We start from the raw sequence: 13,931 nt of genomic DNA on the forward strand, positions 1-13,931 counted from the left end.
TATACCTGACTCTCCAGCGAATTAGAATAGGCCCCTCCTCTATGTGGAGGAGGTGCAGAACCACAGAGCACTCTTTTGCTGGCTGATGGTGCCCTAGTGAACCTCAAGGATGTCTCGGGACAGGCAGAACAAAAAAGATGTGCCTTGTAATAGTCTCAGGTAGGAAGAAGTTAGGAAGAGAGAATCTATCTGCTCAGCTCCATCTTTTTTTCTGTTTCCCACTGGTCATGCTTTATCCTAGGGAGAGTTAACTCTGTTATGCCTCAAGTTACCTCATGCAATCCTTTTAGCAGCCATTTGGGAAGCTAGATTAAATGCACTATGCTTTTTTTTAAAAAAAATTTAAGAGCCTGTTTATTTATTTGAGAGAGAGTCAGCGTGGGGGGTGGGTGGTGTGTGTGGAGAGGCAGAGGGAGAGAGACAAGCAGATTCATACTGAGCTCGGAGTCCAACAGGTGGCTCTATCTCACAACCCTGAGATCGTGACCTGAGCTGAAATCAAGAGTTTGATACTTAAGGATGCCCTGGTGGCTCAGAGTTGAGCATCTGCCTTTGGCTCAGGACATGATCCTAGAGTCCTGGGATTGAGTCCTGCATCAGGCTCCCTACAGGGAGCCAGCTTCTTCCTCTGCCTTTGTCTCTGCCTCTCTGTGTGTCTCTGATGAATAAATAAATAAAATCTTAAAAAAAAAAAAAAGTTGGATACTTACCCGACTGAGCCACCCGGGTGCCCTAACGTACTATGCTTTTATAGCATAAGTCCAGATGTTGCAAGAGAAGCAAGAAACCCAGGGCATGTAGCTCTTAGATTTGGCTGCACAGAGGCAGTGGGGAGGAGAGTTCTTGGCTTCTCCCAGCAATGAATGATCAGCCTTAGGTGGCAGATACCTATGGGCTTAAGGGGAATCAGGTCCTTACAATGGCAGTCAGGCCAGAACAAGCAGTGGGGTCCTGAAGTTAATGGCACCAAGAGAAGATGAAAAGGCCTAAGATTACAATTCAGGACTCAAAATTATTTGTTGAATAAATGAGTGAACAAATAAATCAATGGAAATGATAGGAAGATGGTAGCAGAGGCAGTGAAGTTTTTAAATCTTCCGAAATCCCCTTAAAAAAAAAAAAAGACAGAAAACTCTAATGGCAAAATCCAAGGCTCAATGTCAACATCTTTAAAAAATCTAGATGAACATGATATCTTCATGAACCCAAAATATAAGCAGATGGAAGAAAATCACCAATAACTAAAGACACACTGTATATCCATGCCGCACGAGGGAGCAGTGAGGTATCTGACGATCCTGAGAACAGAACTCCAAAACCGACAATGGGACTTAGTGAAATGCAGAGTGAAGCAATTTGAGAACAACTGGAATGAGGAGGACTTGGGAACACTCCAATAAAGCTGTGGCTGTGTGGGGTCCACGATAAGATGCAAAGATGCTGGTATAGTCTTGGCTCTGTGAACTTTTACAATTACAAAGCCCCCTTTCAGGAGAAAGTTTCACTCCAAGGGTAGAGCTCTAAGAGTAGAACCCCTATGGGGAAGGACAGGGTAGAATAAAGGAAAAAGAAAGTCTAAATAAAAGAGCAAAGGAACCACATTTCAGGAAGCAGAAGGCCATTAGAAAAGAACTCTCTGTGAGGACCTCATAAGAGGAAGATCTAGAGCACTGAAGCCAGAAAAGCTGTTCAGACTCACCCTTTTTTCACAAAAGACAAACTGAGTTCATATAAAAAGAAACAAATGAATTTGATCATGGTCAAATCCAGTATTAATCTGGATGTGTTAACTTACTTCATTGTGGTAATCATTTTACAATATATATATATATATATATATATATATATATATATATATATATATATATATATATAATCATTGAATTGTATACCTTAAACTTTATACCATATTATACATTAATTGTATGTCAAACTGGGGAAAAATTCCAACACTGTTATCATAGAAAAAATAGCCAATAAAGAACATAATAACCTGCCAACAATGAAAACATATTAGAAAGACATGCTTAAAAACAGATGAAAAATATGACATTATTGCAGGATGAGCTTACAAACTAATAAAACATTAAGAAAAGTCTACAATCAAAATTAGAAAATCTCAGAAATGAGGCAGGAGAACTCAGAATTAATATTAATTGTTTGAGAAATGGAGACTAAAATGGGACCTAAGGGTGAATAAATATAAGAGATAATAACTGATATAGGAGGTGAAAAGGAGTAAATGTCAACAAATCAAAGAGATTGAAGAGAAAGTGGTGGATATAGAAGGTGAGCCAAGAATATCAACACACATACACCTAGGATGAGTATTCTCCTGTTAGAAGACCTACAAATAAGAAAATAAGAAGTAATGGAGATTGAAAACTAATTTACATTTTAAAAGATAACATTTAAGGAAAACTTCCTGAGAAATAGAGATTTGACACTAGTACCTAGGAAATGAATCCTGAATGATCACTATCAAGATATATTCTAGAAGATGTCTGGAGTTTACCAAAAAAAAGAAAAATCATTTGGGCATTTAGTTAAAATATCAAGTGACTTAAGTGACTATCTTTGTACTTTATTCCATAATGAATAGAGCAACATATTGAAAATATTCAAAGAAAGGAAGCACTAAGGCAAAGACTTTATATCTAGCCAACATGTTAAAAGTAATGAACATTAGAGAACCAGAGAATATAGCTCCCATGTGGCATTCCTGAGGAATTTACTAAGGAAAGGTTTTTTAGACAACCAAAAGGGAAAGGCATTGATTAAAGGACTAATGATGAGCATAAATATGTAGTTACCCATAAAACTATGATGGCTATAAGGAAAGTACTTGCTCAGTCCACTTGAAAAACAGAATATGGGATGCCTGGGTGGCTCAGCAGTTAAGCGTCTGCCTTTGGCTCAGGGCATGATCCTGGAGTCCTGGGATCGAGTCCCACACTGGGCTCCCTGCATAGAGCCTGCTTCTCCCTCAACCTATGTCTCTGCCTCTCTCTCTCTCTGTCTCTCATGAATAAATAAATAAGATCTTTAAAAGAAAAAGAAAAGCAGAATATACTTGTTGATTGTTTTATAGTTACTGATGGGGGTAAAAGGATATTTATTCAAATGAGAAGCTGGTAAATTGGGATGAGAGGAAAGAAATTATTAACTAATTTAAATATTTTGGGGGAACTGATAGAAAATAACAAAAATAAGATGGTGTGTGGGGAAACTAAGATTTCAGCTTCCTTTTTAAAAAAATATTTTATTTATTTATTCATGAGAGACACAGGCAGAGACACAGGTAAAGGGAGAAGCAGGTTCCCTGCAGGGAGCCTGATGCAGGACTTGATCCTAGGACCCTGGGATCATGACCTGAGCCAAAGGCAGACATTCAACCACTGAGCCACCCAGATGCCCTTTATTTTAGCTTTAATACAAAACTAACTATTAAAGGGGTACCTAGGTGGCTCAGTTGGTTAAAGCATCCAACTCTTGATCTCAGCTCAGGTCTTGATCTAGGGCTTGTGAGTTCAGGTCCCACCTTGAGTACCAGGCTGGATGTGGAGTCTACTTAAAAATGACAACAACAACAAACTAATAATTAAAGTAAGTAAAAATATATTTGAGAAAATGAGTACAATAGACCACATAGAGAAAAATTATTACTATGAAAGGCTTGTATATATAATATATAGGACAATAGGAATTGAAAAGAATACGATGCAAAGAAGTATATACTACATACTACCATCTGAATAAAAAAGAAGGCAAAATGAGGACATATGTATGTATTTACTTATTTTTGCAATTAAGAAAGGATAAACCAGAATCTAATACAATTTGTTATATATGGGGATTGAAGAAAATTTCTCTGAGTTATCATTTCATGTGATTTTGACTTTTGAATTATGGCACTGTTTTTACTTATTAAAAAAATCATATCACTGCTCCCCTTCAGCAGCACATATACTAAAAATGTAATGATACAGAGAAAATTAGCATAGGCCTTGTACAAACACAATCTGTAAATTCATGAGGTTCCATATTTTCATGATGGGTGTTAACTAAACTTATTGTGGTAGTCATTTTGCAATACATACATATTCTTTTTTAAAATCTTATTTATTTATTCATGAGAGAGAGAGAGAGAAAGAGGCAGAGACACAGGCAGAGGGAGAAGCAGTCTCCATGCAGGGAGCCTGATGTGGGACTCAATCCTGGGACTCCAGGATCACACCCTGGGCTGAAGGCAGGTGCTAAACCACTGAGCCACCCAGGGATCCCAATACATACAGATTCAAATCAGTATGTTGTTCACCTGAAACTAACACAATGTCAATTATATCTCAATAAAATTGGAAAAAATAAAAATAATAACATTTTAAAAAATAAAAATAATAATGGGGCATCTGGGTGACTCAGTCCGTTATGCATCTGACTTGGCTCAGGTCATGATCTCTGGGGACTCATCAGGCTTCCTGCTCTGAGGAGAGTCTGATTCTCCCTCTCCCTCTGCCCTTCCCCTCCACTTGTGCGTGCTCTCTCTCTCTCTCTCTCCCAAATAAATAAATAAATAAATAAATAAATAAATAAATAAAATCTTTAAAAAATACATAAAATAAAAAGCCCACTACCACAAAGAAAAAAAAAAAAGAAATCAACATAGAGAGGAAAACCCTAATTTGAAGAGAAACAAATGAATTTATTTCAAGGTTAAAAGCCTTTTAGACACACCATTACCTTTAGTCGGCTATATTCTAAGGATAAAATAAAAGCTGCAAGCAATCTTGTACTTTATTAGTAAGTTTATTGTGGTAGAGACATAGTAATTCTGAACTATCCAGTGTATCGTAGGGAGCTGTAAATAAGCAAATATACTGATGTCGGTGAAAGCCAGGGTTTTCAATGTGGGAAAAAGGAGATAAAAATAGGGACTAGGGGAAAAGAAGAAGGACCCTGTAGTGTTGGATTGGAGTTGGAGGACTGAGATAAATTGGTTATTTAAAATAAAATACAGGGATCCCTGGGTGGCGCAGCGGTTTGGCGCCTGCCTTTGGCCCAGGGCGTGATCCTGGAGACCCAGGATCGAATCCCACATCAGGCTCCCAGTGCATGGAGCCTGCTTCTCCCTCTGCCTGTGTCTCTGCCTCTCTCTCTCTCTCTGTGACTATCATAAATAAATAAAAAAATAAAAAAAAATTTAAAAAAAAATAAATAAAATAAAATACACTTCCTGACTCTGTCCCCTGAGAAAGGCCTAGAAGCAGTGACACCCCACCTGCAATGAGCACTCTTCTCACTCAGTTCTTGGTTTCTAACAACTTTTTCTTCCTGAAAAGAACCAGGTCTGATTCCAGATCTGGGCCAAGGAAGGTACAAGATGAACTTGGGATTTCCTCTGTTAGAAGAACAAAGAAATGCTCAAAAACAGGCAAGTGTCAGAAGGACATAGAAACCAGTTTGAAAGGGCTCCCATTTTGAAGGAGAACACATTTTGGACAAACTGAAGATCAAGAAGCAAGAGAATGGTAATGAACATTCTGAGTTCATCATGATACTCAAGAAAATTGCAGAAGTGTGTGTGAGGGAAACGAAAACCCTTTTTCTTCAACAGTGGAATGCCAGCTAATAAATGTAGAAAAAATGATAGATTTTCTTTAAATTGTGGTTTTTGCAATCACTAATACAATAGTTGATTCAGGCAAGCCTTTTTAATGATTGTTAAAGCAGTGGCTGAAAGTTTTGGGGGCACAAGATACTCTCACAGTACAATCCCTCGGGTTACTTCTTAATCACAAAGGAGAAAGATATGTCTTTATGACTGAGAGTGCTACCAGACAGCACCCCAATCAACTGATTCAACTTAGTGTGACCTATGGAAGAACACAGTGACATCATGTGCCTTTTGTTGTGATGCACTGAGAAGAACCCAGCCTCACCCCTTTTAGAGCTGTTGCTAAAAATCTTTAACTGGATATAATCTGGAAGAAAAACCAGGCAACTCAAATTGTGGACATTCTATAAAAGCACTGGCCTGGAGATGCCTGGATGGCTCAGTGGTTGAGCGTGTGCTTTCAGCTCAGGTTGTAATCCCTCCGGGGTCCCAGGATTGAGTTCTGCATCGGGATCTCTGTGGGGAGCCTGCTTCTCCCTCTGCCTATGTCTCTGCCTCTCTCTACGTGTCTCTCATGAATAAATAAATAAAATCTTAAAAAAAAAAAAAAGCACTGGCCTGGGGCACCTGGACGGTTCAGTTGATTAAGCATCCAACTCTGGTTTCGGCTCAGGTCATGATCTTGGGGTTGTGAGACTGTGCCCCAAGCCCCATGTTGGGTTCTGTGCCAAGTGTGGAGTCTGCTTAAGACTCTCTCTCCTCTCTCCCTCTCCTTCTGTCCCTCCCTGCTGCACTCTGTCCCTCTTTCTCTCAAGTAAATAAATCTTTTATTAAAAAAAATAATAAAAGAACTGGCCTGAAAGTCAATGACAGGAAAGACCCATCCCCACCCCCAACAAAAAAAGCAGGAGAATTGTTTTGAAATAAAAGAAAGACTGTAGGATGACTTTAAAACAGCATGTAAAAAAAAAAAATAAAACAGCATGTAATTCTTGATGAATCCTGGATAAGAACAAAAAGACAAAGACAAACTCAAAAAAGCACCAAAGGATGTTACTGGTTACTCAAAAGAATGCCCTTGTGTCTTAGGAGGTAGATCCTGATGTACTTTGGGGTGAAGCTTCATAAAGTCTCTAACTATTTTTGAAATGATTCAGAAAGAAAGCCCTTATATAGGGGAAAATGTCCAGTGAATGTATGTAGCTGAATGTTAACAACTGATGAATATAAGTGAAGCATATTTTAGCATTCATTGTATTATTTTCTCAACTTTTCTGTATGTTTTCAAATGTTCATAATAAAAGGTTGGGGTGGGGGACAAACATATGGACTGCAGGTAGGTGCAGGACTCCACGGCAATAAATCTGCAGGGTAGCCAGCTAGTGACCCAGGACCTGAATGACCTGGCCTGAAAAGATGAGCTGTACTGTATCTGCTGGGATCCTTCTGGCTTCAAGTAACAGGATACCCGAGTCAAAGTAGCTAAAACTGTAAGGACATCTAATTATCTCATGTAACAAGAAGTCTAAAGGTGAATGGCTCCAGGGTTGGTTAAATCGTCAACTCAAGGATGTTATAGCCCTCTTCAGTTCCTCTCTAGTTCTCTTGGCTTTATTTCATTTTGTGACTATAAAGTAAACCACACAACCACAGCTTCAAGCATCATATCCTCATATGACATGTCAAAGCCAGCAGGAAGGGCATGGCCTAGCTCTTCCATAGGCTTTCCTCTCTTGTATCAAGGATAAAACTCTTTCCCATAAGCCTCCCCACCCTTCCTGAAGATTCCTCTTCCATCTCTTCGCCCTTCCAAACCAATTTAGTTTCTCACTTGGGGTTGTTCACCTGAACAAAACTAATTGGGAGGGATGGTTGTTGGATAGGCAGCCAACCATGTTTGCTACATGAGCCAGTCACACTCACTTGGTCAGGAATCTGAGCCAAGAAACCTGGCCTGGGCTTGCTGTTAGCACTCAAGCTGGCGGTGAATAGACAACCAGAAGCTGAGTCATGCCCATGGCACACTAGGCTTTGTAGAAACCAAAATTAAGACAAGAGAAAACTCAGGACATCTGGGTGGCTCAGTGGTTGAGCGTCTGCCTTTGGCTCTGGTCATGATCCCAGGGTCCTGGGATTGAGCTCTCAATGAGGAGCCAAAATCCCTCTGCCTATGTCTCTGTCTCTCTATCTGTGTCTCTCATGAATAAATAAATAAAATCGTAAAATAAATACCACACAAGAGAAAACTCTATAGAGAGAGTAAGGAAGCTATTTGGTAGGGAAAGGAGAACATAGCACCTGTGCTGAGAAAGGTGGAGTTGCCTTGAGGGCTAGAAACTGCCCCTCAACTGCCTAGATCCCTTGTTTCTTAGTTATGATTTCAGTTCCAGGCCACAGAGAATATACCAGTAAGGACTTATTTGCCAATAACAGAAAAACAAAAAACAAAAAACACCAAGAAACTGCCCTGGCATGAAAGCGCAATTAGTTATAATTGCACAGAAATATTTTAAACTACCCAAGGCAGGAAGTTTGGCTTACCTGGAAAATGTTAGAACCTTCTCTCTACCTCTTCCTTTGTGTTTCTATGGAGTTATTTCATCCTTATCTTTGCAGTAGGATATCTTCACTTGCTGGCCCCATGTTATCCTACATTCATCCACACCTCCTAAATTTGTGTTAATGTTTTGACCCCACAAAGAACCCAGGTGATAGTCCCTAGGTCCTGGTTTCAAATTCCCACAGGAAAGAAGCCGAGAGGCCCAAGTGGCGTCAGATGACCAATATACTAAGTCCACAGGCTTCAGGTCACAGCAGACAAGCATGGGACAGGGAGGAGGGTCAGTGCTTGGAGAAAGGGGTCACTGGCCTAGGCTGGAAAGATATCCCCAAAGTTATCCATCATGATCTTTAAGATAGTGGTTTTGGGTGGAAATTGGCCCCCCAGGGGGCTGTTAGCAATGTCTGGAAACATTTTTGCTTATCACAACTTAGGGGGTCAGTGTGACCTGCATCTAACAGGCAGAGGCTAGGGATGTTGCTAAACATCCTATGATGCTCCCACAACAAAGAACTATCGAGTGCAAAATGTCAATATTGCTGAGATTGAGAACCCCAGCTTCCCTTTTGATTCTAGTTCTTTCAATCAAGTCAAGTATCTGTACCCACAGAGAACAGACCCAGACCTGGGAAGTCATGGGGCTCAGTTAGTATTTGTGGGGCGGAGAGTGAATGAAAACACCATCATGAGAGTGTGTGGATGCTGATTCCGCTGCTGATTATGTGGGTTCAGGGGGCACCCTCAGTGCAGGAGCACACAAAGGCAGGAGACCGTAGAGTTCTTGCCCTGGGGCGGGGCGGGGGGGCTGTTAGACAGAAAAAGGAGATGGCATAGGCAGAAACATACAAGCAGAAGACAGAAGTATAAACACACACACTTTGGTCTTACAAGTGTTCAAAACACAAACAGCAGCTGCCTTGCCGGTCCCTACTCCTCCCCACACACCATAAGGGAGAGCTGTAATCCTCGCATTCCAAACAGCTGCCAGCTATGATCAGAGTCTTTTTTTTTTTCCACACTAACTTGTCAGGCAGAAAGGGACAGGCTCCAGGCCACTGGGTTTTGTTTTTGGCGTAGTCAGTTCAACATCTGCTTTCCTTTCCTGAGGAGGGTTGTCAGCCTAAAATCTTAAAAAAAAAAAAAAAAAAAATTCTATAAATGGTACAGAGCAGAGGAGTGTTCAGAAACAAGGAGAAGAAAGAGTTTGTAAGGCTCAACATTTTCCTGAAATTCCTGATAAATCCACGTCTACTATTTGGCAAAAGGAAATAAGTTTTATGGACTTTGCCCAGCATAATCAGTCAGAAGGTAGATAATTTAGGGTCTTTGCTGCCCTCTACTGATGGTAACAAAGACTAGCAGGGGGTTCAGAGAGGGAGAGAGGCTTTTCAGCAGAGTGCTTCACCCCTTCATTTAATTTTTCAGCACGTATTTACTGAGCTTATACTCTGTGCAGATGCGGGGTGAGGCATTAAATACAGTCGTGAGAAATGCGCACCAAGTCCTTGCTCTTATAGGATGTACATTCTAGCAAAGGCTATAGACAGTGTGTAGGTCAACAAATAAGAAGCATTTGAAGGTTGCTTAAAGAGCTCTGAAAGTAATGAACAGGGTAATGGGGAGAGGGGACAATTGAAGATTGCATGTGTCGGGAGGTGACACGTGAGCTGAGAATGGAAGCGGGAGACAAAGCCAGTAGTGGTGAGAACAGGACCCAACCCAAGACTTTCCAGGCAGCTCCAGAGGTGGGTGTAAATATGGGAGGCAGGAAAGATCTTGGTAATTTCTGGAACCCAGTGCGTAGCAGGGGACAGAGTGGAGGGAAGGCTCCAGATCATGAAGAAAACCTGCAGTCTGTAAAGGAACTTGGATTTTATTCTGAATACATCTTACTCAGTAGAGAAAGGTATTGAAGGTTGCTATTTTTGTTTTTAAAAGATTATTCTTTTGTTTCGTTTAAAGTAGGCTCCATGCCAAGCGTGCAGCCCAACATGGGGCTTGAGCTCACGACCCTGAGATCAAGACCTGAGCTGAAATCAAGAGTTTGATGCTTAACCAGCTGAGCTACCCAGGCACCCCTAAAAAAAAGATCATTCATTTTGATGCAACATATTTGCTATAGAACATCAATAAATATATTTCCAGAAGTACCAGAAAGTTTACAAAGGTACATGTTAAGTAAATAAGTGAACATCTAATAGGTAACCATACTTAGTCTCCTCTGTGGATAATAATGTCCCTGTGTAAGACCAGGGACAAGACAAGGAGGACAGAGGGCGCTGTGCGGGGGTCAGGCTGGACCAGAATGATGCTGTTGAGATGGACACAAATGGATGGGCCCGAGGTGCCTTTGGGAGTTGCATCTGCAAGACAAGGAGATGGGCTGCAGGTGGAAGATGATGAGAGTTGCCGAGGCTATGAGGGCAAAAAAAATTGGCCCTGACATGCGATTGAAGAGAAGTGGCATTTGCAGCCTGCGACCCTCGCTCCTTGTGGGCCGGCAGGTGAGGGCCATGCACTGGTGCTTGTTCGCTCTCTTTCCTTCTGCTCAGTCTGGGTGATTATACCTGACAGGTCTCAGGGAGGCATTCCTCATAAAAATGGCTGTAAAGCCTTTTGCTAATATGAAGCCTCCCATAAATGTCAGGGGATGAGAATTACAGCCCCGCAGCCTCATAAAAGAGAGAGCGTGTCGTGGCTTGAGGAAGCCACAGCGACTGGGAGGGCACCGAGCTGCCTTTGGAAGCTGTATTTTAGTTTCGGGGAAGAGAGGACGGGAGGAAGTGGAGTGCTGGCTGAGGCCACAGTGGCTCCCAGCCTTTCTTGAAAGGCCCAGTTATCAAACCTGTCAGCAAAGTCTCCCTGCATCTGGCCTGGGGCTTCTTCAAGGTGAAGTAGAAGAACTCTTAACTTGTTCTTACTTTTAACTAATGAATCTGAACTAAGAGTTGGTCTTCCCAATGGTTCTCTGCAACTGCTCTTACTAACTCAGTCAGGAGGAATAGGGGTATTAGGGAATCTGGCCTCGGGCAGTCTCTGATTCCGGGGAATAAACAACATACTGCTTCCCACCTCCTCCAGGCCTTGACCCACCTGTCAGCTAATTAGTACATGTTTCCCAGGTGTTTTTCCTGCCCTGAGCTGCTCCCCTGCTTACCATCTGCCTGACATCCCTTTGATGTACCCCATATGTCTAACAGCCCAGACCCCAATGCCCTTTATTTCTCCCCTTTTATTTCTCTCTTTACTGTGCATTCAAGATACGGCTCAACATCCCCGGGATCATATGATAAGCATGGCATTGTGCTGAGGTCTTGGAAATGGGGCTGAGGGGCCTGGAAATATGATCTGAAGGCCCTGCTCAGAAGTTACTCATCAAGCTGACTGCCAGCTGGATGAGCAACTTTGAGGAGCACATACACACTTGAAAAGTGGAATAAAAAAAAATAACAATGGCTAACATCTATATTGAGGCCTGACTGCATGCCAGGCACCTGCCCGAGGGCCTTATCTCCGGGGCAGGGGGAGGGGTCTTCGGAATAACCTGAGGAGGTGAGTATGACTGCTATTTTCATTTTCTGTTGCAGGAGCTGAGGTTTGCGGAGGTGGTGAGTGGGGGAACCCTTCTTCAGTGTAAGAGGGCCTGATCCTGAAGCCTGGGCCCTGCTTTGTCTCTGGCCCATCAGTTACGATGACATGAGATTCCTTAGTGGCATGGGGGATATTCTGCATGCTGTTCCCTCTCTGAAGCCATGCTGTCTTTTTTTTTTTTAAGATAGATTTATTTATTTATTTATTTATTTATTCATTCATTCATTCATTCATTCATTCATTCATTTGAGGTGGGGAGGGGCAGAGGGAGTGGGAGAGAGAATCTCAAGCAGCCTACCTCCTGAATGCAGAGCCAGAGGCGGGGCTCGATCTCAGGACCCTGAGATCAGGACCTGAGCCAAAATCAAGAGTCAGACACTCAATGGAGTGAGCCACCTAGTGCCCCGTGCTGCCTTTGTTTTTTTCCTTTCTCCTACACAACTGCATGTGCACATACACGCACATACACATACACCCCTTGATCTATATGCCCATCCCAACTCTTGGATCTTAGTGCACTTTGACATCGAATCAAAATTATACCAACATTATTGCATGTTCATTGAGCAAGCTTTTTCAAGGGCAAACACCAATAGCCGCAATAACTTCCAATAAACTCCAACAAATAATAACCTCCCCTCCAAACATCAACAAATTTATGGAGCAATTTTCTACATTATAAAACATTTTTATAAGTTTTGCTGTAGATTTTTTATTTACTAAGGTAATAACAATAAATAATAATAGTAAAGTAATAACCCTGTCTTTCTGGCAGAATTAAGTGTTCATTTAAATTTCAGAGCACAGATCTGAATCATCCTGCAGTTTTGCCTGTATCAAATTTTACCAGTTTTTAGATTGTTTTTGTGAGGGTTCTTCAGTGACTGTTGTTTCTACCAGATCCAACTTTTCTGAAACAGATTTTGCAAATATGCATCTGACGATTTGATCAATTTTTAAGAGATTGATTGATGGGCACTGAGGGGGGCTCTTGACGGGATGAGCACTGGGTGTTATGCTATATATTGGCAAATCGAACTCCAATAAAAAATATATAAAAGAGATCGATTATTTATTTAGTTAGTTTATTTTAGCAGGGCAGGGGCAGAGGGAGAGAAGCAGACTCTCTGCTGAGCATGGAGCTCAACATGGAGCTCAATCCCATGACCCTCTGAGATTATGACCCTTAGATCAGGACTGTGGGGTCATGAACTGTGCCAAAACCAAGAGTCAGATGCTTCACTAACTGAGCCACCCAGGCGACTTGATCTTCAGTCAACTTTTAGTCAACAACCACATCTTAGCACATGCAGTCGTGACATTTTTAGTTTTAATTTGTATTGATTATTTTTCCCAGAAATACCCATTATAAATCGGACATCAGACTAGTAGGTTGTATTTATTTCTTAGTTACCCCTGAGAAAGTTGAGAGCCTTTTATGCAACAGAGAGAGCTAGGTAAAACAGAGAGAAAGATCCAGACATGAGGAGATAAATATAATGAGTGGAGATCAAGTAAAAAGAATAAAATTGTATTTATAGTAATGGTAATAGCTACTGTTTATTGAGCACTTACTGTGAACTCTGTTCTAAACATTTCAAATAGAGTTACATTTATTTAACCCTTACAATAATTCTTTGCAGAGATATAATTATTACTTCCATTTTCAGGTGGGAAAGCTTTTGCACAAAGACTGGAAATCAATTGTCCCAAAATACACAGCCAATAGAGGGCAGATGCAGGATTCAAAACCAGGCAGGCTTGTGATGGAGAGTCTGTAGCAGTCCTTGTACATTTATTGTTTACTTCTCAATATTGCAGCATTGAAACACCCTTTGGGACAAAATGGTGACTTAAGTCAAAATGTCCTTCTTTCACCCCATGCTTTTCTGCAATCTGAAAGGGCATGAAGTTTTGATGTTGTGGTGTAAGTGACTGGGCTGTGAGTCAATTACTTAATTTCCACTGTTTTCGATTTTGTTCTAGAAATCCTACAGTATCTGGTAATAACAGATTTCATTAGCAATTTGAATGTAATAAATAAAAGTCTAAAACCAGAACAGGTCTATTTAGAATATACATCTGTCCTGCACTGTGTGTGTGTGTGTGTGTGTGTGTGTGTGTGTGTGTATATATATATATATTTACTGTACTCTATACTTGATC

The 13,931-nt window shown here is 41.1% G+C and overlaps 1 non-coding gene across 1 annotated transcript; it reads left to right on the forward strand.

Annotated features, from left to right (window-relative positions):
• Positions 1-3,944: 3,944 nt before the first annotated feature.
• Positions 3,945-4,052, forward strand: LOC121498330. The gene has a single exon (XR_005989716.1). It is a non-coding gene; the product is annotated as a U6 spliceosomal RNA (small nuclear RNA).
• Positions 4,053-13,931: the final 9,879 nt, after the last annotated feature.

Source organism: Vulpes lagopus, chromosome 8 (genome assembly GCF_018345385.1).
Source record: "Vulpes lagopus strain Blue_001 chromosome 8, ASM1834538v1, whole genome shotgun sequence".
NCBI classification, from domain to species: Eukaryota; Metazoa; Chordata; class Mammalia; order Carnivora; family Canidae; genus Vulpes; species Vulpes lagopus.